The sequence below is a fragment of the Bos indicus genome, chromosome 17, assembly GCF_029378745.1.
Source record: "Bos indicus isolate NIAB-ARS_2022 breed Sahiwal x Tharparkar chromosome 17, NIAB-ARS_B.indTharparkar_mat_pri_1.0, whole genome shotgun sequence".
Classification (NCBI taxonomy): domain Eukaryota; kingdom Metazoa; phylum Chordata; class Mammalia; order Artiodactyla; family Bovidae; genus Bos; species Bos indicus.
In genome coordinates, this window is record NC_091776.1 from 59675959 (window position 1) to 59702482 (window position 26524).

Below are 26524 nucleotides of genomic sequence, written 5' to 3' on the forward strand. Positions count from 1 at the left end.
TTTCACACTTTTTAGATTTCTCAAATTCTAGAAGGTCCACTTCTTTTTTTTTTTTTTTCTGTTAATATTTGTCTATGTTGGCTCTTAGTTATGGCTAGCATGATCTTTCTTGATGGCACCTGGGCTATCTAGTTATGCCACAGGGGCTTAGTTGCCCTGCAGCTATGGGGTTTTAGTTCCCTGACCAAGGATCGAACCCATATCCCCTGCATTGCAAGGTGAATTCTTAGCCACTGGCCAACTGGGGAAGTCGCTGAGGTTCATTTCTTAATGATAGAGTTCACCAAGATATTACACAAAACAAGCATGGTGCACAAAATGTAGATATAGTACACTGTACAATGGAAAAATACACAGGCAAGATTATAATGTTTTCAAATTTATCAAATTTTTGAGAAAGGACATGCAAGCCACTGTGAAATATCTGACTCCAGGAAGAAATGTGTGTGTGAAGACAGAGGAAAGAAGACTCGCTTTCCCCCCGTTTTGTAAACTCTAACTTCCATTCTTTGATCATGCAGAACTTACTCAAAATTCAGGTTAATGTTTTAAAAAATATTTAAACTCCCTTGTGGTGATCTGTACTGTAGTTTTGAAAGATGTCACCATTGAGGAAAACCAGGTGACGTGTACACAGGCTTTTTCTGTCTTATTTCTTCCAACCATATGTGACTCTACAATTAGGTCAAAATAAAAGGCTTCCCTGGTGCCTCAGAGGTAAAGAATCCACCTGCAGTGCAGGAATCACCGGCAAGAGACACAGGTTTGATCCCTGGGTTGGGAAGATCCCCTGGAGAAAGAAATGGTACCCCACTCCAGTATTCTTGCCTGGGAAATCCCATGGACAGACGAACCTGGTAGGCTATAGTCTGTGGGGTTATGAAGAGTCAGAAACAACTTTGGGACTAAACAAACAAACAAAAATTGAACTCACTTCCTCAAGAGATTTCTCTGCGTCCTCTGCTGCCCAGCGTAGTCCTACCTAAAAGGGACCCACTCTGACCCGGCATATGAGTTATTTAAGCCCTATATCAGTCAGAACCGTTGGTAGGCTATGTTGTTGTTTAGTCGCTAAGTTGTGGGCTAAGTGGTGTCTGACTCTTTTGAGACACCCCCCACCCCCCCGCCCCACCATGGACTGTAGCCCTCCCGGCTCCTCTGTAAGTCCATAGGATTTCCCAGGCAAGAACACTGGAATGGGTTGTCATTTCCTTCTCCAGGGGATCGTCCTGACCCAGGGATCTGAAACCATGTCTCCTGCATTAGCAGGCAGATTCTTTACCACTGAGCCACCAGGGAAGCTGTTGGTAGCCTATACTGGTTGTTAAATATTTTGAATATCACATCCAGATATTTACACTCTTATGGTAACCTAGACTTCTCTTTCAAACGCACTTGTCAAAATTCAATTACATAGTTGAAAAAGTTTTCAAATTACAAACTCCATGAGCTTTTCCCGGGAAAGAGTATTGGAGCAGGTTGCCATTTCCTTTTAGAGGGTATCTTCCTCACCCAAGGAAAGAATATTGGAGCAGGTTGCCATTTCCTTTTAGAGGGGATCTTCCTCACCCAAGGATTGAAGCACCTGCCCCCCCCCCCCCCTCCCCCCGCCCCATTCACACTGCAGGCAGATTCTTTCCCACTGAGCCAGGGAGGCCATTTTAACAACAAATGCTAATGCTAAGTCACTTCAGTCATGTCCAACTCTGTGCGACCCCATGGACAGCAGCCCACCAGGCTCCTCTGTCCACGGAATTCTCCAGGCAAGAATACTGGAGTGGGTTTGCCATTTCCTTCTCCATAACAACAGCTATTTGAGCTCAAATAAGCAGCCTTCTTTTCAGTCACTAAGGATTTTCAAACAAAGTTCTACAAGAGATCATTCAATTGGTTTGATTTGACCCAGGTAGTATGCAGCACTCCTATTGGACTTTTTAGATTACCATTTCAGTATGGAGGATTCCTATTGGACCTTTTGACCACCATTCAGTATGCAGCATTCCTGTTGGCCACTCTGACAGATGCTTACGCCGGTGCTTCCAACCAGCGTTTCCACAATGGCTTCCCAGGTAAGTTCTCATCTCTTTTTCTTCCTTTCAGTTACTTAGAATGCCGATTTACCGTATTTGCATCTTTTATCTTTAGATAGAGGGCTTTCTTTGGGTGGAATCTGTCATAGAGAAGATCTGTGAGAGGAAGTAAAGGTCATGTTTAAACTCAGTCTCCTGGGCCCATTCTAGCACAGTTGCTAAGTGTGGTCTCAGAAAAGTAACTGACTTTTTTGTGTTTTCTGGCATCCTCACCAGTAAAATTGGCTAATAACAGTATCTGCGTCATAGGGCTTTTGTGAGCATTAACTGAGTTAATACCAATCAAGAGCTTGGAACCACAGCCAGATATACGTTAAGCATTTAACAAATGTTAGCTAAAAGCGTTTGGAGAGTCTTTATGACATGGTAACTGGTTGATTTTCTTCCCAAAGCTGATTTAACTCAGTTTGAATTTTTGGTTCTGCCACAAAAGTCAAATTCAGTTCTCTTGGTGAAGAAGCTTAAAGACTGCTATTTCCTGTCCTAATTATAGGCTTCAGCTGATGTCACCCTTGTTTTCCATTAAACATACTCAAGAATGTCTGGGTTGATTATTTCTTTGGCCAGGTCCTTAAAAATTATTGAATATTTGTTGAGTTCCAGGAATTCTACTAAATGCTTCAATACATTATTTAATAATGTTTAATCATAATTCTGATTCTGAAATAACCATTTTTAAAAATGTATCAAGCAGCAGTTATTGTGTTAAGGATCTTAGCTCATTTCACCCTTGGAAAAGCCCATAGAGTAGATGTTATTATCTGTATGAGATTGATTAACTTTTTCAAGATTATAGAGGTAGTCATTGATACAACAGTGATTTGAACACAGATTTGGCTGATGCCAGAGCTTGTAGTGTATTTCCAGACTTCCCCCCTCCACTGTGCTTATACAGTCTTAATTAAACAATTATTGTGTGCTACAGTAATACATAAATATCATACTCAAAGTTATCTGTGATTTTTTGGGTAGTGGGAAGTTTGACAAGCACGGTTTTGGCAGATTATACCTAAAATGTGTATGTGTGCCTGTGTGTGTGTGTGTGTATCTTTTTCTCACATGTATGATATTTCTGTGTTGTTGTTGTTGTTTTTAATCAAAAGTTAGTTGCTGAGAGTTACAGTTACATGTCCACTTTAGGTGAATTTCTTTAAAAACTATGCATAATTTTGGAAAATTAAAATTTTAAGTAGAGGCTTTTTGAAAATCGCTCAGTCCTATCTGACTGTTTGGGACCCCATGGACTATAGAGTCCATGGAATTCTTCAGGCCAGAATACTGGAGAGGGTAGCTGTTCCCTTCTCAAGGGGATCTTCCCAACCCAGGGATTGAACCCAGGTCTCCCGCATTGCAGGCAGATTCTTTACCAGCTGAACTACTTACATTAAAAGAATATGTGTCACTCATTTTTTGGAAATTTTTTTAAAAATATTTATGTATTTTGGGGCTGTGCTGGGTCTTATTGCTGCTCAGGCTTTTGTCTAGTTGTGGCAGGCAGCAGTTGCTGAATGGTTGCGGTGTGCAGGCTTCTCATTGCTGTGGCTTGTTTTGTTGCAGAGCACGGTCTGTCCGGCACAAGCTCAATAGTTGTGGCACACAGGCTTAGTTGCTCCCTGGTATGTGGGATCTTCTCAACCCAGGGATAGAACCCATGTTTCTTGCATTGGCAGGCAGATTCTTTACCACTGAGACACCTGGGAAGCCCCATTTCTTTGGAAATTTAAATGAAAATTTAAGTAGAGGATGTAGGTATTAGACACTATAGTGAAAAAATACATAGCACTCATTCTTTGTAAATTAGATAAAAATTTAAGTAGAGGGTTTAGCTAACTTTTTAAATTACAGTTATTCTCGTGGGGGAAAATGATTTTTTTATTATGTTAAATCATCATCTCGGTATGTCATTTCACATCCCCAACATGCATCTGATTTTCACACTTGGATTCTCTCATATTGGGTGCATCCTCTATATGTCTTAGTAAAGAGATGCATTAGGGGGTGGGGCTTATTACACTTTTTGATATCCAGATATCCTCTAGGGCTCTGCAGTTACTATGGAATAAAGTTCGGAATATATACCCTGGTAATTCAGGCTAGCCAATACACAAGTTGATTTTTCTTCTTTGTGGTTTCTAATAGCCTTCCCTTCATCCTGCACCACTTTTTTCTGGGCAGGAAACCCAAAGGGACAGCAATCAGGAAGAGGATTCCATCCTTGCCTTCTCCCTTTCAATGGAAGTGGATAATTCAATCAGTCCACAGACGTAAGGCCTCATCAGCCAGCAAGGAAAGGCAGTCCTTAAGCTAAGTCGATTCAGTGTTCATTGTTCTCTCTCTCTCTCTCTCTCCTTCTCTTCTTTCTTTCCTTCTAAGCTAAATCTAATGGAAGACAAATCAATCCACACCAAAAGGAAAAAAAAAAATCAGGCTTATTTTCACCAAAAGAAAATTTTGTTTTGTTTTTTTGGATCAGAAACACAGGTCTTCCCAAATCAAGTTAAGTGAGTCCCAGATGTGGACTCATTTCAAATGAAAAACACACCCCCATCATCTCAGGCAGAACTCTGCTTGAGGAAACCGGTGATTGCAATGCCTGACACCAGAGAATTTCTCCAGAGAGTTTGTCCCAGCCTGTGGAGAGGAAGAGGAATGGGGAAGATGAAGGGCTGGCGTGCTTCTCCTCCCCCTGGGGAGAAGAGAGACGGGATTCAGGTTAATGAGGTTGGAGGGTCGATGTGAACCAATCAGAGGAGTGGAAAGCATCTTTGAATAGTGCCGAGGATGGCAAGAATGGAAGCTGCCACATGCTGAAGGCTGGGTTTATTAATGAGAAGGCACTGAAGCCATATTACACAGCCTGGACATGTACGGCCTGAAACAAACAAAACCCAACGAGAAATGACAGTGACGCTCACACTTGTGGGCATTCTGGAGAATTCTTTTTCCATGGGAGAATAGTAGATGGCAGCTGGAATGCTGGGGAACAACATGATGTGCAAATTAATATATTTCTTTTAAAGGCCAAGAGGAGAAGAGGGCCTTCTGACAGGCTTTGATTCGACCATTAATTTTCAAAGACTGATCGAGACACTGACATGTCACATGGACCTGCTTCTAGTGTTAGACCAAAAAAAGAATGTTGAACCATGTAACCAAAGACATCTCTTGGTGAAAGATCCTCCTTTTAACAACTGTAATTCGCATTTTCATCAATGTCATGCTGTGCGTAGATGAAAACAGTCATTTAAATGTGTTTCTTCTGTCTTCTCCTAATAAGCTTGATTTTACATTTCTTGCCATCTGGTTTGTTGAACAGAAATATGGAAGTACTTTTACTCTCTATATGCTTCTTACAGGGTTTAATCTAAGATGTGGTCTTTTCCTTTTTACTAAACTGGACTCTAACTCAGATTTTTCCCCTTAGACAGGCTCTTTGGCTATTTTGGCAGGGCTCTTGCCCTTCCTTAAGCCGAACCGTTTAGCCCAGTGTAATTACTTTATGATGAGCACCTCAGCCATTTCTTCCGAAGCACATGCAGCATCCTACCTCACTGTGCATCCCCACAGCATCTCAGCAGAGTTTATTAAACTCAATTGAGCCGGATGAGTTCACATAGCTCTCCAATAATTATATTTCTCAAATTGGTCCCATAATAGCAATAATTGCAAGCATGCATTGAATGCCAGCACTCTGCTTAGCGCTTTAAAGACACTTGCCCACTGAAGCCTAATCTCAACTCCATGAAGTTAAGATTGAGTCCATTTTACAGAAAAGGGAACCAAGACTCAGTGAACAGCAGAGCCGGGATTTAAAACAGTCACTGTATTCTAAGTTCTCTGCACTTTGCTTCTATCTTATACTGTGAGTACGGTGCTGGACTCCAACAGAGCACAGATACCTGGGAGGGAGTAATGCGAACTGCCAGGGAAGGTTACAGAGGGCTTTGTCATAGTACCAGGTCTGCTATGAGGTTGCCGGACCATGGTCTTGGATGGAGGCGTGGGACATGGAAACATGAGTGAGCGTGGGGCAAGGGGCACCTGAGGACATGGGCAAAGGGCTGGAGCGCTGATGTTTCTAATGAATACAAGCCAGTGTCCAAATTATACAACTTTATCGTGTCTGAGATATGAACCTGTATTAATTTCCTGTGACTGCTGTAACAAATAACCACAAATTTGGTGGCTTTAATTTAAACTAATAGAAATTTATTCTCTCTTAGTCTGGAGGCCAGAAGTCCAAAAATCAAGGTGGCAGCAGGGCTGGATTCCCTCCAGAGGCTCTAGAGGAGAAGCCTTGCTGGCCTCCTCCAGCTCCTGGTGGCTGCTGGCTTTCTTAGCTCATGGCTACGTAACCCTAACCTCTGCCTCCAGCTTCCTCTGTGTCTGTGTCTTCATCTTCTTCTCATCCTTCTCTTCTAAGGATACTTGTCCTTGAGGTTAGAGTCCACCTGGGTAATCCAGGATGAGTCCACCTTGAGATATTATTTTGTTAATTATTTTTTCTTTTTTTTACTTTTTAAAAAAGCATTTATTATTTTATTTTAGATTTTATTTTTTGGCCATGCCACATGGCATGTGGGACCTTAGTTGCCCAACCAGGGATTGAACCCACTCCCTTGCAGTGGAAGTGCTGGGTCTTAACCTCTGCACCACCAGCAAAGTCCACACCTTGAGATCTTGAACCTTCTTTCATGGTGGCGGTGGTGCTTTAATCGCTAAGTCATGTCCAACTCTTGAGACCCCATGGACTGTAGCCTGCCAGGCTCTTCCAGCCATGGGATTCTCCAGACAAGAATATTGGAGTGGGTTGCCATTTCCTTCTCCGGGGGCTCTTCCCAACCCAGAAATCGAACCTGGCTCTCCTGCACTGCAGACAGATTCTTTACCAACTGAGCTACTGGGAAGCCCTACTCATATTGATAAAGACCCTTTCCCCCCACCCCTCGCTACCAACATCCACATCCTATCAGACCCATCGTCAGTTCTCATTGCCTCATCTTAATCAAACCTCTCAGCATTTGTTCCAGTTGATCACTTTTTCCTTTCTTCATTTAGTTTCTGAATTTTTGCCCTTCCCTAGTTTTCTCTTTCTCCACCAGAAAAATAAAAAAGACCCTTTTTTCCTAGTAAAGCCACACTCATGGGTTGTAAGAGGGTTAGGATGTGGATGTATCTTTCTAGAGGTCCAGCTTTCAACCTTCTACTACCCATATAGCAAATATTAAATAAAGGGAATCACTGAAACCTTAGGCGAGTAAAGAGGAATTCTGTTGAAAAGAAGGCAAAGACCATGGGTTAGAATTTATCCCCTCCCCTTGGCAGTTAGCCCCAGGCCTAAAACCCTGGAGGCTTCATAAATAGCTGCCTTTTGAGGGCCAGGGCAGCCCAACAGAAATGGCAGAAGCTTCAGCAAGCCCTGGTTTAAATATAGACTCTCTCATGTTCTAGTTCTGGTTTCATGTAAATCACTTTGCTTCTTTGAGTTTCAGTCCTCTGCAGAATGGGACTGATCCTAATGTTTGCCTGGTGAGGTGAATGAGGAGAGTAGAAAAGTACGCGTTCTGTGAGTCACAGTCGTTCCTACATTCATCCATGCATATTTAGGGGGCATGTATTTTTTTCTAATTTATTTCACAGGGCTTTATTGAGCACCTGCCATGTTCTGGCCATTACCCAAGATGATGGGAATATAGCCATGAAGACTACCCGTTTCTGCCTTGATGGTGTTTGCATTCTCATGAGAGAGAACGAACAAAGACAATAAATATATACAAACACATGAATTTTTTGAAAGATCAGCCCAGAGAGTGATGAGGACTATAAAGAAAAATTTTCAAACATGATGTGTGGGATGGGGTGGGGTGGGGGGCGGTTGCAAAGAGGAGTCAGTTGAGACAGAGTGATCAGGAAGGCCTTCTACAAGATGATGGCAGTTAGCCTGCATGATGAGAAGCAGCGCATCAAAGAGGAGAGGGAGTGGTGGTCTATGCAGTTGGACCCGCGAGTACAGAGGTCTGGTGGCCTTGATGATGGATGCATTGAATTGTTGATGACACTTAAAACCTTGTCTAATACTGTCTTTTTAGTAGTAGTGGTTATTAAAGCAATAGCCTCTCCTCCCAATGTGGTTGTCATTCACAAATTTGTTAAGCAAATATATCTGAATCTCTGTATTTCCTGGCCCCCTAGTACCTGAGTGGGGCATATGAAGCGGGGAAGAGGAGATTTCCCTGTCCACTTCTGGACAGGAGATTTGATTAACTGGCACCCTCCAGAGCTCTCTGACTTTAGGAGGGAGACTGACAGTTTTGAAGATGGTGGCTAATTCATTATCCTACTATAAGTGGCTACCAGAAATGGAGCCAAGGTGGCTTGGGTCCTGCTGACCCAAGATCCATATGTCAGGTGAAGTGAAAGTAGTGTGTGGGAATAATCTCTAGTTGTTTTCAGTCACTGAGATTCTGAGGTGGTTTGCTACTGCAACATAATCTAACCTACAAATCACCGCAGATGGTGACTGCAGCCATGAAATTAAGAGACACTTGCTCCTTGGATGAAAAGTAGTGATCAACCTATACAGCATATTAAAAAGCAGAGACTTTACTTTGCTAACAATGTTCCATCTAGTCAAAGCTATGGTTTTTCCAGTGGTCAGGTATGGATGTGTGAGTTGGACCATAAAGAAGGCTGAGCGCCAAAGAATTGATGCTTTTGAACTGTGGTGCTGGAGAAGACTCTTGAGAGTCCTTTGCACTGCAGGGAGATCAAACCAGTCAATCCTGAAGGAAATCAATTGTGAATATTCATTGGAAGGACTGATGATGAAGCTGTACCTCCAGTACTTTGGCCACCTGATGTGAAGAGCTGACTCATTGGAAAAGACTCTGATGCTGGGAAAGATTGAAGGTAGGAGAAGAGGGGGATGACAGAGAATGAGATGGTTGGATGGCATCACCAACTCGATGGACATGAGATTGAGCAAGCTCCTGGAGATGGTGAAGGACAGGGAAGCCTAGCAGGCTGCAGTCCATGGGGTCACAAAGAGTGAGACATGACTGAGTGACTGAGCAACAACACCACCCCTGACTAATGTCCTCTCTTTTGCTGAGTACAACCTTACATCTTCCCACTGTAGTCCCTCTACCTCTACCCCTACTGGGTGAGAACACAACACTTGGCTCAACCCCACGCTGCTGACTGCACAGAAAGGTTCTTGCACCTCTTTCATATGGGGCTGCAGGGAACCCAGAGGAGTTGTATGGGCAGCAGAAGCTCAAAGGAAACAGGAGATTTCCAGGAGAAGCAGCTGCCCCCTTTAGCTCCCACTGGCTGGATATGGCCTCACCAGGGGCGTGGGCTCTGCAGTTCCTCATACTCCCTCCCCCAACTTCATGAATCCCCTAGACACACCCTTCATGGGCTTAGGCAATCCCACTGTTGCCAACAAACCTGAGCGCTACAGCCAGCAGGTCTTATCCCTGGACTGTGCAAAGCACCTCCAGGGTATTAGCGTTATTCATCTCTAGGGTGGGAATAGATTACAAGCGCATCTGGTGATGGGAATGAAATGCAGAGCGAGTTTGGAGCGGCACCTTTCATCCTTCCAAACCAGACGTCTGCACGGCAAATGCTCCCAGGAGCCAGGCACCTAACCAAGATGAGTGAAGTGGGCCACGTGGGGCCAGCAGCAACATGGAGCATGTATGCCTCTTCTAAGGGTCACCACGGCTTGGGTCACTGCTGCCAAACTCCCCAGTTCTTAGATCTCTGAGCTCATAGAAATATCTGGTTACAAATGCCCTTCACTGCTTCCCTTGTAGCTCCATTGGTAAAGAAACTGCCTGCAATGCAGGAGACCTGGGTTTGATCCCTGGGTTGGGAAGATCCCCTGGAGAAGGAAATGACAACCCACTCCAGTATTCTTGCCTGGAGAATTCATGGACAGAGGAGCCTGGCAGGCTACAGTCCAGGGGGTTGCAAGAGTTGGACGCGGCTTAGTGACTACACCACCACCACCAAAAACTGCATAAATGTTGGGGTTCTCACTGGTGCCATTTGCAGATATTTCTGGAGGTGGCCCTGCCCAGGAACAAGATGGACGTGCCCTTGAAGTTGGGCACGGTCATGTGACTCACTGTGGCCAATGAAATCTCCCATGACTGCCGGGTGGAAACTATAAAAGCCAGTGCAGCATCCCCTCCAGATCCTTCTCATTGCCTCAGTTACAATGGGAGCACTTGAGTGCTGAGAAGTCTGCCTCAGTTCTTGAGTTACTATAATAAACCAGCAAAGGAACCACCACTGACCCCACCGCCAGCAGAAACACAATGAACATGTTACAAGAGCAAGAAGTAAATGTTATTTTGCTCCGAAAATGTGGGGGCTATTTGTTGCTGCAGTATAATCAAACTTACCATGACTGATGCAAACACCAAACGGATGACACAAAACAAGTCTGTGGCCATTTCTCTGATTTGCAATTTTGGATGAAGTGTTTTTCTCCTCTTTTTCTCTTTCCTTGCTTCAAACGTTTCCTTCTGTCATAAGCTCTCTTCATTTGGTACATCCAGCAAACATTTATGGAGACTTCTGTAAGGGAAAGCTGCTCTAACATACCACAGTAGCAACAGCAGTGAAGCCATAATTGTAAGATAGTGGAGGTTGTCCTCAGACAACTAGCCCAACCAGAGGAGCACAACCTTTTTGGTCCACCAGGCAGAGGCAATGCAGACCTCAAAGCAGACAGGCGGCAGAAGGCCTCCCAGCCCCAAACCCACTCTTCTAAACCCTGCCGTGATTTCTTAGAGATTTCTTACAGGTCAGAAGACTCCGTTCTATAAGAAGCATACTAACCCTCAGACCCCAAAATGACGCCTTGTGACGTTCTGCATAACACAGCCTCCAGGCAAACCAGTTTCCTTTGAAATCAGGCTAACTTGGTTTTATTCCCTGCTTAGCTACTTATTCGATATGGGACTTTACTCCTCAAGTTTTTGTGGAACAGGGTCAAGCACACCTCCAGTTTGGCAGAGTTGTAATGAAGATCAAGCATAACATAGAGCAAGCGCCCAGGGGAACAGCCCATAGTTGGTGCTTAGTTAATGGCAACTTTTGGGGAGACAGAGATATGGACAGAGTGAAGCAAAAGGGATATTTGGCATAACTTTAGAAGTTACGACTCTGTGGATATGGAGGGTTAAGCCTCTGGGTTCTGGAGTGTGGCTGCCTGTGTTAAAATCCTCTCATGCCAACTGGGCAACTGTGAGCAAGAAACATCACCTCTCTGGGCCTCAGTTTTCTCATCTGTGAAATAGGAATGATAATAACATTTGATTTCCTAGGGTTGCTGAGTCAAGTGCCAGGCACGTAATAAAGATAAACTACACATGCGACCTTTATGTCCTTATTATGTAAAAAGCTGACAGCAGCATTCCAAGTCCAGGTTGGAGAGCGGCCAGTGTGGTCTTGGGTGAAACCTCACTTCCCCGGGCTTCTGCAAAGAAGCCTCCTCCAGGCTGGCCCTCTGGAATTCACCTTTTGAAACAAGCACTTTACAGTGTCCCACAAGGCTTCATTGTTTTCCCCTCAGCAGGGAACCCGTGTTCCTTCTGCACGCATGCACTCGACTTTGAAGCATTTGGTTGCAGTCGCTCACAGGCTTTTCTTCCCTAGGACAGCATGGCAGGACTGCCTGGGAAACCCGATCTCCCCAACCCTCAGTTCTAATCGTGTTGTTTCTTAGACTCAGGCTCCCCTATAAATCATTTTTAATGACACTTTGAGAAGAAAGACGTCGCAAAGCAAATCTTACACGACGTTCTCATCACCAACGGCATTTAATATCCTAAATCATATGCTTTATGGCGTTGCATCACGGGCCTCAGGCGAATGAAGGCCGTCTATTATTTTTTGCTTCTGGTGCACCTCTTGTGTGCCTGAGGGTCACTCACTTTAGGGAATTCCTGGCGGTTATGCTTAGGGGATTTGTTTTGGGGGAAGTTAGGATGGTCGCACGGTCCAGCAGGAATCTGGGGGGACTTTTTTACACAATGAGGTGGCCTGTGTGGTGGTATCCAGAGCTGGTAATATGAGAAAGTTATGAGAATATAAGCCAGGCCTGATCTGGGGTTCCTCGCCATTCACCTGAGGGGCCCCTTCCCTTCCAGGGAAGTCGATATGGTGAAAATCAAACCAAAGCGACAGCAAATAAAAACAGGCCCTACCCCACCTCTCCCCAAACCCCAGCCAGACTGGGGAAGAAATGTGAACATCTATGCTCCAATTCACTTCCATCTGACAAATATTCATCTGGATATTTCAGTGTGCCTACGATGTGCGTGGATTAAAACACACAGAGGTCAGTACCGTGCTCCTTAGTGTGTGCGTGTTAGTCACTCAGTCGTGTCTGACTCTTTGTGACCCCCTGGACTGTAGCCCACCAGGCTCCTCTGTCCATGGGATCTCCCAGGCAAAAGTACTGGAGCGAGTAGTCATTCCTTCCTTGCATGTGTGCAAGTCACTCAGTTGTGTCCAACTCTTTGCCACCCCATGTACTGTAATTCAGCAGGCTCCTCTGTCCATGGGGTTTTTCAGGCAAGAATCTAGAGTGGGTTGCCATTTCCTTCCCCAGCGATCTTCCTGACCCAGGGATCGAACCCGTGTCTCCTGCATTGTCAGGTGTATTACTCCATTCCTTCCTCAGTGTAACACAATCTAATTCACCCGTCAGCGTCAAAGCACCTACAGCATACAGGGAGCTGGACCAAGCTGCTGGCAGAGTGGCTGCCTGGGGACTGTTTAAAGCTACAGCCTTCAGGGAGCCAAACACACACAAATCTGCAAGCGGCGAGATCAGAAGCTCGTGAACATGCCTAGAACAGTGGTACAACATTCATTTGTATGGTTAGCAAATGAATGGCTTGATCAAAGAACCAACAATAGAACAAAGGGCTCCGAATAACCCAAAGTGCAAGACAAGTGTCTGCCTCCTTCTGACCCCTCCTTTCATTCCTAGACAGGTGATGTAGGAAGGGGATCTGGCATAACATCCCATCAAACTCACCCACTGTGAGGGGTCATCTACATGACACATCCACTGAGATGTGTCAGTGTTTCATGATAAGATATCTGGAAGACTTGCCTTCCTCTCCCACCTCTCACTTCCCAGGAATGAACCCACAGGAGGGACCTCTGCATGCCTGGCATGTGTTCACCTGGCCAGGAGGGTGTGGCTTCCAGGAGGAAGGTGGCTTAATTCCTGGTCACAGGGTGTACTCTTCCCTCCTGCTCTGATGCTGTGGCTCCTGAAAGAGGGGTCATAAGAATATGGACATTAGCTGGGCTTCTACTATCTGCAGACACAGAGCTCAGGCCTATGCATGCATCGGCTCTGAGCAATTCCTGTATCACAGAGGGGCTAGGAGCAGAAAATCAGGTGACAAGGGTAGTGTACTCAGCACAGTGCTGGAACCTACTAAATGCTTAGCAAATGGCCGTTTCTTTGTCACAGCCTCAGTTACAAGTGAGGAAATGGAGACTCGAAGAAGCGGAGAGAGGGAAGCAGCTATGAATGGAGGCTGGGGAAGTAATAGTATCCAGGACATGTGAACTTCCTAATCAGGGTAAGGAGCTTAGCCTAACACTGGAGCTGGGTAACGTTGGGTAAATTATTTCACCCCTCTGAGACTCCAGTAGCAACAACAATAATAGATTGAATCATATGAAATTGACAGTTTTATACTTCAGCAATGTTTGAATGTCAGCAATTTCATAAGCTTCAATTGAATAAAAAAACAACACTCTCATAGTGCTCATGTGAAGATCAAAGGATATGTAAAAGCGGAAGACAGCACCCAGTAAATGATGATCCCTCAATACACGGAAGTTGGTTTAGTTACTGTTTCCACGGCTTTTTTGGATAAAAGAAATGAAATCTATTCATATCAGCATTGGAAGCAAGGCCACTACCCTGTTTTCCACCCCTGGACAAGCCTGTGTTACGGGGGCCTCGTCTCCGCCTCCAGGGGTTGGTGATATGGGATCAGCAATTTCCTCTGTCCAGCCACTTGGGTAAATGATTTACTAGCTGCCCTCAAAGCCCCCTTTCCACCACAGGGCAGAGCTCTCCAAGCCCGAGCACCCTCCTTTGAACCAGAACTCTGAAATTGTTGAGGGGAGCCCTCAGGGTTCTTTCTTTTCTTCTTGGGTGAGGGGGACCTGGGGGATGGCGCAGAGGGCAGGTGTGCATTACAGATCCGAGCATAATGAGGGAGAAAGAGGCCATTTCCAGAAGTCTGTGTTAATTAGAACTCGGCTTCCCCGAGGCTGAGTGTCACTCAGAAACATCTTATCTTCATGTTCATCATTATCAGTTTCATTGATGTATCAACAGCAGCAGCTTTAATTTTTCTCATCAGCTACACCTGCTGCTGCTTTTGTTCACTCCTCTCCTTCCTCCTCTTCCTCTTCTTCTTTTTCCTCCCCTTCCTTTCCGCCCCCCCCCCCCTTCTTTTTCTTCTTCTTTTCTATCAGACAGAGCCACTGTACTCAAGACTCCCTTCCACATTCTGTTGCCATCTTCCTTTTCTGGGTCCTCATTCTACTTGGGATTTCTCCTCTCCCCCACCTCCATCAAGATTCAGCAATACCCAGAGCTTCAGACCTTCCCTGGTTCTACTGTCCTTTCACCCCTGCCACCCCTGCATCACAAAATCCTACCTGCCCTGGATCCAGCGGACTCAGTGGCATCCCCTAGATTAGAATCAATTATGGACTAATTAATGGACTTAAACCTCAAAACCTGCAGCTAGGCAGGAATGATTGTAGAGCAGATTGAACCATTATTGGGATCTTCAGCAGGTAAGGGGAAGGGTTGAACAACAGATCCAAATGGAACAGCAGAGAACCCCCTACTGTGCTGTTCTAACAAAACCAAACCAGAGACTACCCCAGAACTTGGGAGCATTTGCCTTGTTCATACCCTTAACCACCAGCTGCCAACACTCAACAGGGATTGGCTCCCAGAAGTTCCATATATAACGTGGCCATAATTAACTGGATCAGAATTAGCCCAGTGTGGACAAATCAGAGTGCTTTTCCACGAAGCAATGATGATGATGATGATTGTGTTAGTAATGATGACGTGATGACAATGATGGTGGTGATGGTGAGGAGGAAGAGACAAAGTGGTAATGGTGGAGGTGATGAGGTGGGTGAGGATGACTGATATCACTTAGTCTGTCAGCCACTTGGATGATTTACATATATTACACCTTACAGTCCTATCAGGTAAGGAGGTAAGGAAGTGATGAATAATATTCTCATTATATAGATGAAAAAAGCAAGAAAATTTCCGACATGCACAGAATTGCTAACTGGTGGAGCAGGGAAAGCCACTCAGCCCAGAAAGAATAATGGAAACTAGTGTAAGAAACAGAGATCGAATTCTGTCCAGGGTCCCGGTTCTAGACCTTTCTTCACCCTACTTAAACCTCTGCTCTTGGGTTCTTTGAGACACTCCATTCCCATTTTTCTTAAGCTTCAGTTGATTTCTATTACTTTCAGTCAGACAAGTGCTTGTAAGTAGAGTCACTGAACTTTGTCTCCAAATAGAGCACATGGTGATTCTTTCAATGTGACTTTGAGCCGGGGCTGGGATTAAGGTGAAACAAATGAGACATCTAGGGCACACATTTAAGGAGGCACTCACTGTCAGGGTCAGGCAGGTGAGGGGAGCATTTGCACAGACCTGAGTGTCTCCTTAAATTCTGCAGCCTAGGCGCCTCGCTTCCTTCACTATAAGCGCTGCTTAAGCAACTCCCTCTCCTTTTCTGCCGTGGCTTACCCAGCTATAAAATGAAGACATTGAACCCGGGATTACAGAGAGCCATATTAGGTGTGATATTCTGATTCTCTGGCAAATGACATACTTGCTACAAACCTCACATCCCACGTCTGTGGCAGACATCACTAATCAATAACAGCTTCTTGATGAGCCTGGACATGTCCTCAGAATCCAACTCCATCTAGAGCCACGAGGATCTCCTGGTAAATATTTAGAATTGGAAAATAAGAGGAAACTTCTCAAGGACACAAACAGGGTTTTACCTCTCTCTCTCTCAGTCTCCTTCTCTCAGTCTCTCTCTCCTGCACCTGAAATGGTACCTGATACAGATGAAACAGTGCATATATTTCCAATTCATACATAAATTCAGCTGAAACTTGAACCAGAACATGATGGAGAACTACCTACACAGGCAACAGTTACTTCTTATATGAATACTCACACAAATATGGATTTGCATGCGTGCGGACACACACACACACACACACACACACACACACACGTACACACTTTCATGTACAATGTCACAGCCCATGTGTTCATTGGGGCCAGATTAGGCTCCAAACAATGAAAAGACATGTTCTCTCCAGCTCTCCTAAACTTCAAAATAATCGTTTAAAATCAAAATGAGTCTAAGAATCTAAGAAGTTCTGGCACTTGTCACCATAATTCCCTTAACTTTTTTCAATATCAAATAGCATCATTAAAAAATGAGAGAGGGATTTGGTGTCTATGATTTGCTCATACTCAGACATGCCTTGACACTTGTAGGTGATCTTGTAGCACTGAAAACAGTCTCCTGTACACGTGAATGTGGACATGTCCACGTAGAAACATACACCCCATCACATGTTCACACATGTTCACAGTTTCACCCTTAAACTTGCACCCAGTCCCTCTGCTTTGTTCACATACATATACATATCCGTGAGCACACACATTCTGAACATGTTTGCACATGTGTCCCCTTATGCACATGTATGTATGCACTTGGCAAGGCACATGTACTCACAATGCATAGGATGACATTTGTATCCACCTAAATGTACATGCAAGTTTCCCAGGTGGCTCATTGCTAAAGAATCCGCCTGCCAGTGCAGGAGATAGGAGAGATGTGGGTTTGATCCCTGGGTCGGGAAGATCCCCAGGAGAAGGTAATGGCAACCCACTCCAGTATTTGTGCCTGAGAAATTCCATGGACAGAGAAGCCTGGCGGGCTACAGTCTGTGGGATCACAAAAGAGTTGGACATGACTTAGCGACTAAACAACAACAGATGTACACACACAGACACAGATACCCGAGCACGCTCTTCTAGGTCTCCACTTGAGTGTAGCTGTACACATACATGCACATGCATGCACATTCACACACACAGATGCCCATATCCTCATGTGCACACACACGCACCCATGTTCATACACGCTGACACTGATACATGCAGACACACATTCTCCTACAACCCGCCCCACCCACCCCCACACACACAGTCTGCCTTCCCTCCAACAGAAGGCCCTCAAGGCTGCTGCTCTGTGGGCCTGTGCTGTCAGGGAGCCTGGTAAGAATCACTGGGGCAGCTCGACAGTGATAACAATTTCCAGAGCCAACAGCAGAGAGCTTAATCCACAGTGAAAAGCTGACAGGGCCGGCGCCTCCGCGTGCTTCCTGCCAGCTCCTACTCACTCAGCCCAGCGTAGGGAGGTGGCAGACTCTCGGAGCCCTCCAGCCATGTCATCTCCTCTCTAATGATGCCAACGTTTTGACAAAGCTGAGCAACACAGCCGGTAGGTGTGAAGTTGGAATTAATTTTCTTTCGGAAGGTCAAGTGCATTAATGAGCTTTCAGCTGGCTGGTATTGTTCTTTTCTTTTTGCAAGAGGAGAGAGAAGAAAAGGAGAAAGGGACACTTAACTGGAGCTGTTTTCTTCTTTCTCTTCTCCTCGCTTCAGGAGTCTTGGCCCCTTTTCCAAAGCCCAATAAGTAGAGCCCTGTGGGCAGACAGATGGGCTCAGACTTGGCCTCCCACAGAACAGTTAATTCCCCTACTGCACGAGGAAAGTCTCAGCCTTAGACCTGCCTTGAGGGACAGGGGATAAGTAAAGAAGAATCAAATATACATCTCAGCCTTTAAGGCATTTGAGTAGATGCAAAGATAGTAAAAATAAATGGGTTTCATTGTATATTCCATTCCTGATTGATTGTAGTGGCTGCCTGGAGCTTTGCGGGGAAAGCAGTGAGCACTGGAGCCTCTTCAGGCTCTATGGGCAGGAGGGTCCTGATTGATTAGCGATGTCTGCCTTGGACATCATGTAAGGTGTAGCAGCATAAACAGAGATATTTTTTAAAAAAGAAATACCAGAGCTATTAAAAAAAAATGCCAAGAATTCAGAGGTATTTAAAAAGCAGAGCTATTAAAAAAAAAGAAATACCTAGAATTCAACATATTAAGAATAAATAGGAAATTCATTAAACAAGTATATTTAAAACCTAAGTGGAAAAAAGTCCACAAGAAAACTTAGGGAAGAAGCTACATGTAAACGGAAATTGTAAACTAATTGTAAACTACCAGGAAGGTGACATAAAGATTCTTGTGACCCAGATGGGGCTTCTGCTAAGCTCTAAAGTATAATTCTCATTTAAAGGATTGCTACTGCCCTCAACCAGTTCCTGCCATGGAAGAACCTGGGCTGTATATTAGCACAGCCACTGAAAAAAATTGTCTGGAAAGACACCTGTTTGGGCCTTTGTTGTTGTTGTTGTTTGTTTGGTTTTTTTTTCATAATATTTTTCAAGATTTATTTTTGATGTGGACCATTTTTAAAATCTTTACTGAATTAGTTGTGATATTGTTTATGTTCTGGTTTTTTGGACATGAGGCATGTGGGATCTTAGCTCCCAGACCAGGGATTGAACCCACACCATTGGAAGTGAAGTTCTAACCATTAGACCACCAGGGAAGTTCCTCGGCCTCTTTTTAAAAATTAAATGGGACTATGGGAGAAAGCTCTGGTAGGGTAATGAGTGTGGTCACTCATCTGTTTTCCCCTCCAGAATTCATACTTGCTAGGGGCAGAGAGGGTGTGTGTGTGTGTGTGTGCAGACTCACTACTCTGCACGTGCGTGCTAACACACACTCATGCCCAATAACCACATATTAAATGAATAGATGAAAGGATCACATCCAACCCTGACTTCTGTAGAGCCATTCACAGTGTCCAAATGTTTCCCAGGCTTCTGATGACACATCGCCGTCTCGTCTTTAATTCTTGGAGATGAAGAGTATTCTACCTCCCGTGATAGGGGCTGAATCTGTCAGGATTCCAGTTTGGGTTCTAGCTCTTCCTAGCCGTGTGACTTTAGGCTAGTCACGTCACCTCTCTGAGTCCTAGTTTCTTCTTTTGTAACATGGGACTAATAATAACATCTGCCTCACAAAGCTATTGTTGAAAAATCAGGAGAACCTGCAGTTTTTCTTGTAAACCAGGGAAATTTTGAGAGGGAAAGGTGGAACTATAAATAATCGCCCTGGGACATTGAGTATAAGATGTCCCGAGTCACCAGGCTGTCTGGTCACCCCACGCCAACTAACCTCGTCCACAGTGCCTGGCACATAGGGTTCCATACTGTTAGGTGACATCATGAGAAAACTGCAGCCAAATTTCTGCTTTGCTCTCTCTCTCTCTTACTCTTCTGCGATGTGGAGTGACAGAAGGAGCTTGGCTTCAAGGTTCTTGGTTCTGTCGCTTCACCTTTAGATATGCACCTGCTCAGAGGAGATGGTAACTGAGGCACACATGAAAGATTAGTAATGATTTTGCTAGGCGACATATATAAAGATGGAGAGAGGAAGATTTCAGACATAAAATAAAAAGAACAGCTTAAACAAAAGTTTAGTGTCCAGCTCATGGGGTTGGGTAGGGCCCAGTTGGAAGCAGATCATCAAGGACCACAGATCTAAAAGGTTTGTGAGTCTGAGAAATCAGGTTCAGAAGATGGCATGTGTGGGCTTTGAACACATTTTTTAATCTGTTACATTACCCATAAGAGACCTGCCAAAAGAGGACTGTGAATCAAGACACCAACATGAGAACAACTAATTTTCCTGGGAAGACTTTCAAAGTCCAGTGACCCAATGACTAGATCATATTTTAAAATGATGTCATAAAAATTCCTTTATTAAAAAAGAGGATGGGAGATAGCCACCACCACTCCCTTTTTTATTACCATTATTATAGAATGTCACCAGCCGAGAAGGCAAACTTTAGCAAAACAAGCCTCTAAAGAAAAGAAAGCCCCTTTTCTAATCTGGGAAAAACTCAGTGGGATTTTAACTGAGATGAAGTTCCAGTCTCCCATCTCAGTGACCCTCCAGCAGTTGCTTTGCAAGCATGACATTTGCTCACGTCCATCCTCCGCATTCCGTTCATCTGTTCTTGTCTCCCAAACAGGAGGACACTGACGGGGCAGATCCCCAGCTCAGTCGTGATCAGAAACATCTGGGTGCTTCCCAAACCCTGCGCCTTCAGAGCAGGATGCCCCTAGGACCTGTCTGACTTGCTTTCTTCCAGCTCAGAAAGACACCCGCCCAGGAATCTGAGATTGCCGTTCATGTAAATTGCACCTCTTCCAGAGGCTTTTAAAAAATTGTTTTATTTGTTTGGCTGTACCAGACCCCAGTCGCAGCATGCTGGATGTTTTTAGTAGGGGCATGTGGGATCTTTAGTTGCAGCATGCGAACATGAGCCATGTGGGATCTAGTTCCCCGACCAGGGAGAAAATCCAGGCCCCCTGCATTGGGAGTGTGGAGTCTTAGCCACCGGACCCCCAGGGAAGTCTCCACACCTCTTCCAGAAAGACAGCTTCTTGCACCCTGCTTAGCCATGGCTCGAGCTCCCCCTTCTCTCCCTGACAGTTGCAACCTGGAACTCGGAAGAGCTTATGCTGTATTTCATTCCATTCATGGCTCACCAAGGGCAAGTGTTTGATGAGTGTGTACTAAGTTCAGATTCTGTATTGCCAGAGTCCTGTCTCTGCGTTAGACCGACACTGTCTAGGCACTGGGGATGCCGCAGTGAACATGGCAAAACCTTGACCCAGTGGAGTGGACATTCTCACACTAGATATACTTCTCTCATTTATCTGCTTGGTGAGTTCTTCCTGTAAGAACCAAAATCCAGCTCAAAGACCTTGACTCCCCACACATCCAGTTCATTCCATGACCATTCTCCTTGGGGAAAAGCCAACCCCATTCTTCTTCACCCTTTCTTCCCTGGCCTCTTCATACTTGCAACATTCTGCCTCCCAGTATTGTGAATAGCCAGTATGCCTGCCCAGTCATTAAAATGGGTAACTTGCTATTGAGAGCAGGCTCTGGGGTCTGATGGCCTGGGTTTGAAGCCTCATTCCTCTACTTCTGTCTGTGTAAACTTGGGTAATTGACCTAGTTCTCTATGTCTCCAGTTGCTCATCTGTAAATAGGAACCATAACCACACTAACTCCCAGGGTTGTATGTGAGAATTAAAGGAGACAGTTGATAAGTCATGCATTCCGCACAATGTGTGGGCATAGTAAAGGCTCAAAAATGTCAGCTATTTTTAGCCTTTTATTGGTGTTGAGAAAATACTAATTGATTACTGTGACAGATATTTCTCTTATCACTGGTGTGCCTGTAGTCGTCTATACTTCCCAGCCTCTTTGCAATTAGAAAGAGTCATGTGATTAGTTGCGACCAAACAAATATTGACAAAGGTGACCTATGTTACTGCAAGGAAACTTCTCTAGAATTAATACTATACAGTTTATTTTGTCCTGCTGCAGAAACCAAGGAACTCCACGTGGTGAACTTCCTTCAACTTGGATCCCTGAGTGACAGTATGGACCCCTGAGCGACTGCAACAGACAGGAAATATGTGTGAGAAATGAATATTTGTTAACTTAAGACACAGAGGTTAGGGACTTCCCTGGTGGTCCAGTGGTTAAGACTCCACATTCCCAGTGCAGGGGGCATAGGTTTGATCCCTGGTTGGAGAACTAAGATTCCACATGATGCATGGGTGAAAAAGAAAAAGAAAAGATACAAATGTTAAGTGGTATGTGTAAAAATCCAGAAGAACCTAGCATGCTTTAACTAATATAAGTACCAGCTATACTCCAGGCTCTAAGTCAGGCCCAGCAGTCACAGTCTTGAGTCAGAGTCATATTCATGGACTTAAAGGAGCTTGCATTTTGGGGACTGCATATGCTCTTGCTTGAATGAATGAAGAGTGACCATGGATGCTTAAGACCAAACCTGTGGCTGCCTTTATGCCAGATACTCATCACCCTGAAGGCAGACTTTCACTTCCATCCCAGCAGCCCAGTATATGCCTGTGGGCACCTTTTGAAGTGAATGCCAGCTTCTTGGTGATTCTCTCCTTGGAGCAAACATCTTGCCTTCCTTCCAGATATACCCTAGGTGAGGCATCACATGACCTTGCTCATCAGGTCCAGGGGCAGTCACCAATAAGAGTCTTTCCTGGAAACCAGTAACTGGTGAGAGGCAAGGCATGACAGCGGTGGCATGGTGGGGTAAAGGTCCATGAGCCTCCATGAAGACCCAAGAGCTACCCTTTTCCCTTCCTTTCCTGGATCTTTATTGTCCAGCTATATGCTGACATCCTGAGATACCTCCATGTCATCCTAACAAATGTCTTTTATTTTTCCTTAGCTAGCTGAAATTGATTTATGTAGTTTTTGACCAAAGGACCTCGAAAGTAAAAGTTTCCCTGTCATATCCGACTCTTTGCAACCCCATGGACTATAGCCTGCCAGGCTCCTCTGTCCATGGAATTCTCCAGGCCAGAATACTGGAGTAGGTAGCCTTTCCCTTCTCCGGGGGATCTTCCCAACCCAGGGATTGAACCCAGGTCTCCTGCATTGCAGGTGGATTTTTTACCATCTGAGCCACCAGGGAAGCCCAAAGGACCTTACCTGGATGCTAATGTGGGCACATAGTAGGACTTCAGTTAATGCAATGTGATGAAAAATGATATGTGAGAGGCAAGAAGAGAGGAGAGGGAAAGTCAGGGAGATAGAGAAGAAGAAAGAGAGGAGAGAGAGAAAAAGCTTGAAAACACAAATGTCAAAAATGCTCCCCAGATGATTATGAAAAGCGCCTGTAGTTAATGACTGTCGGAGGCTTCAGGATCTTAAAAACCCAGGTTCCAGTTTTGACATAACCCTTGCTTAGCTGTGTGACCTTAGGGTAAGGAGCTTCACTTCTCTGAACCTCTATTTTTCCATTTGGCAAATGAGTCCATAAAGCCATTCTGTCTTATTCTGAAGATATTATAAGGGATGCATGTGATGGTACCTACTGTGGGTCCCGGCATGTATTAACCACCAGAGAAACATGAATTTTCTTCTCTCCTCTCATCAGGGAACAGTACTTTGTTTCCTCCTCCTCTGCCTCGCTCAACCTTAAGAAGTCCAGAAAAGGGACTTTCCTGGTGGTCCAGTGGTTAAGAATCAGCCTTCTAGTGCAAGAGACGCAAGTTCGATCCCTGGTCCAGAGCTAGGATCCCAATGCCATAGGGCAACTAAGCCCACATGCCCCAACTAAGACTGAACACAGCCATATAAATACATATTAAAAAAAAAAATCCCAGAAAAGGTAAGAGAGCTCCTTTTGGAAAGGTCTGTCTTTTGGCAGCCAACTTTGAATTTCTCAGCTATTATTTGGAGCTCAAAGTTCACACATCTGTGATGGATGAGCAGGGAACACTAACACCTCGTTAGTGTCTGAAACCACTGGTTGGAATCGGGAAGGAGGACAGCCCAAGGTCCAGCACCTTAACTATGGAAATAATACATGCGTCCCCAAAAATGAAGAAAGGTGAGTGGGGAAGGGAGTCGCACAAATCATTGCAAGGAGTTATTTGACCTGCTTGAAAATTTGAATTGCTTGGTAATGGCCAACCTGTTGGGTGGTATTTTATTAACATGAATAGATTTTTACAGGATATTTCTCACATTGCTTTCCGAGAGTCTCAGGAATTCATTAAATATTAAGAGGTAGCACTCTGGATTGTTCAGTTAAAGATGCCCTCTGATGAGGCTTCCCACAAGTTAGAGACCTGGAGGAAGCAGGCAGGCACAGAATAGATGTTTGCTGTCAGCCTCGGCAGAGGAGATAATAAAATAATAATCACTGTGAATGTTTACTGGCTGCTTACTATGTGCCAGGCCCTAAGCTAAGCACTTGACTTTTTTTTTTTTAATACACTTTGTAAAGAAGGTATTATTAGCATCCCTGTTTTACAGATGGGGAAACTGAGGCATAGATTTCAAAGCTAGTGTGAAGGGGGAAGAAATGGAGACATATTAGCCAAACTTTGAATCTGGGTACATGAGGACTTTTCCAGATCTTTTTGGTAGCTCTGTGACCTCCAGCAAGTTACTAAGCTTTTCAGAGCCTCAACTGCTTCTTTTACAGACTGGAAAGTATCCCCATGTTATAGGCAAGGAAATAGAGACCCAGGTCACAGAGCTAATAAATGGTATGTCCAGAACTCATTCAGTGATCTTGGGTTCAGTCCTATTGTTTATTGGTGCATGATGAACAACTTCAGAATTCAGTGGTTTAAAGCAGCCGCCTCATTTTGCACATGATATTATAGGCAAGAATTTGGGAAAGGTTCAGCTGGGTGGTTCACCTATGATCCATGTGGAATTAGCTGGGGATCCACTTTCAAGATGCCTTTTTTATACTCCCATACACTTCACCTTCTCCATATGGTATCTCATCCTCCAGATCCTCAGCATTTGTCTTGGGTTTCCTCACAACACAGTGGTGTAGAGTCACTGGACTCCTTACCAGGATAGTTGGTTTGCCTCAAAATGAATGTTCCAAGAGATGAGAAGTGGAAGTGTCCTTTGAACTATAATCTATTGGTCAAAGCAGTAACATACCACTACACTCTCTGGATTCAATGGAAATAGTCATAAGCCCCCACCTCTCAATAGAAGGAATGTCAAAGAATTTGTATTCGTTTTAATCTGTCTCATTGATATATAAGTGAAAGTCACTCAGTCATATCCGACTCTTTGCCACCCCATGGACTATACAATCCATGGAATTCTCTAGGCCAGAATACTGGAGTGGGTTGCCTTTCCGTACTCCAGGGGATCTTCCCAACCCAGGGATCAAACCCAGGTCTCCCATATTGCAGGCAGATCTTTACCAGCTGAGCTACAAGGGAAGCCCTGTAGATATATAAGAAGCCAGTAAATGATAACTCTTACTTAGAAAAAACATCTATAAAATAGAGCAGTTAATAGCTACCAACCCACCCACCCAAGAGGGTGGATTTATTAGGAGGATTAATTTCATGAATGTAGAATTTAGTGCCAGATACTTGGCAAAAAGCAGGTACAGAATGAGACTAGGTTCCCTCCCTCTAGTGACTACTGGGACACACCCCACCCCCCACCCCGCCAGCCAGGGAGGGGTGTCAGATAAATTACAACACATCCAGTTAAATTTGTGTTTCAGACAAATGATGACTAATTTTAGTATAAGTATGTTTCATACAATATTGGAGACATACCTACACTAAAGGGGATTCCCAGGTATCGCTAGTGGTAAAGAACCCATCTGCCAATTCAGGAGACATAAGAGATACCGGTTCAATCCCTTCATCAGGAAGATCCCTTGGAGGAGCGGATGGTAACCCACTCCAGTATTCTTGCTTGAAGAATCACATGGACAGAGGAGCCTGGCAGGTTATAGTCCATAGGGCCGAAAAGAGTCGGACACAACTGAAGCTACTTAGCATGTACACAAGCACTTATACTAAAAAAGTATTTGTTGCTTATCTAAAATTCAAATTTAATTGGGCATCCTATTTTTTATTTGCTAAATCTAGCAATCCTACCAGCTTATAGCTAGAAGAGCTGAGACCAAGAACTCTCATTTTAGCCTCTGACCTCAGGGCCCAGGAAGACTGAATGTGAAATTTGAATTAGGAGCCATACATGGTTTGTCCAGACATGTAGCTGTCTTTCCTCCAATCATACCAAAAAAGAAGCAGAAGAGAAAGAAAACAGAAGTCGAAAGGCTTGCCAACATTCCAACCATCTTGATCCCATCTGTAAGGGTGGGGGTTCAGTATTTATTATATTTCTCCAGTCACGGAGCTCACTGTCAAGTCACGGAGCCCTGGAGAAGTGGCTTCACTCAGTTTTCTCATCTGTGAAATGGGAGTGATAGTAATACCAATTCAATCCAGATCGATATTGTGAGAAATAAATAAGGCAAAATGATAAAGTGGTTAGCGCAGTTCCTAATCCTTGGTAACCGCTCAATGTTAATTTTTATTAATATCAGTGGAGAGGCAGACATTTCAAATGCTGCAATAGCTGAACCCATAGAAGTATTAATAGAAGCAGTCAGCAATGAAGGAGAGAGAGAGTGGGGGGAAGCTTTGCAGAAGTTACACCTGAAAAGAGTTGTGATAGATGAAGTGGCCTTTGCCGAACAGACAAGAAGGAAAGGCTCCTATGCAGAGGAATCAGCATATGTAAGGAGATAAAGAAAAGAAATAAAATGT

At 44.4% G+C, this 26524-nt stretch overlaps 1 long non-coding RNA gene across 1 annotated transcript in view; it reads left to right on the forward strand.

The window, feature by feature from the left end:
• The first annotated feature begins 16416 nt into the window (after nucleotides 1-16416).
• The window catches only part of LOC139176746 (uncharacterized), a 28639-nt gene continuing 18531 nt past the window's right edge, over nucleotides 16417-26524 (forward strand). Inside the window, exon 1 of the long non-coding RNA XR_011561186.1 lies at nucleotides 16417-21846. This is a non-coding gene — a long non-coding RNA (uncharacterized lncRNA). The remainder of the gene's footprint in view (nucleotides 21847-26524) is intronic.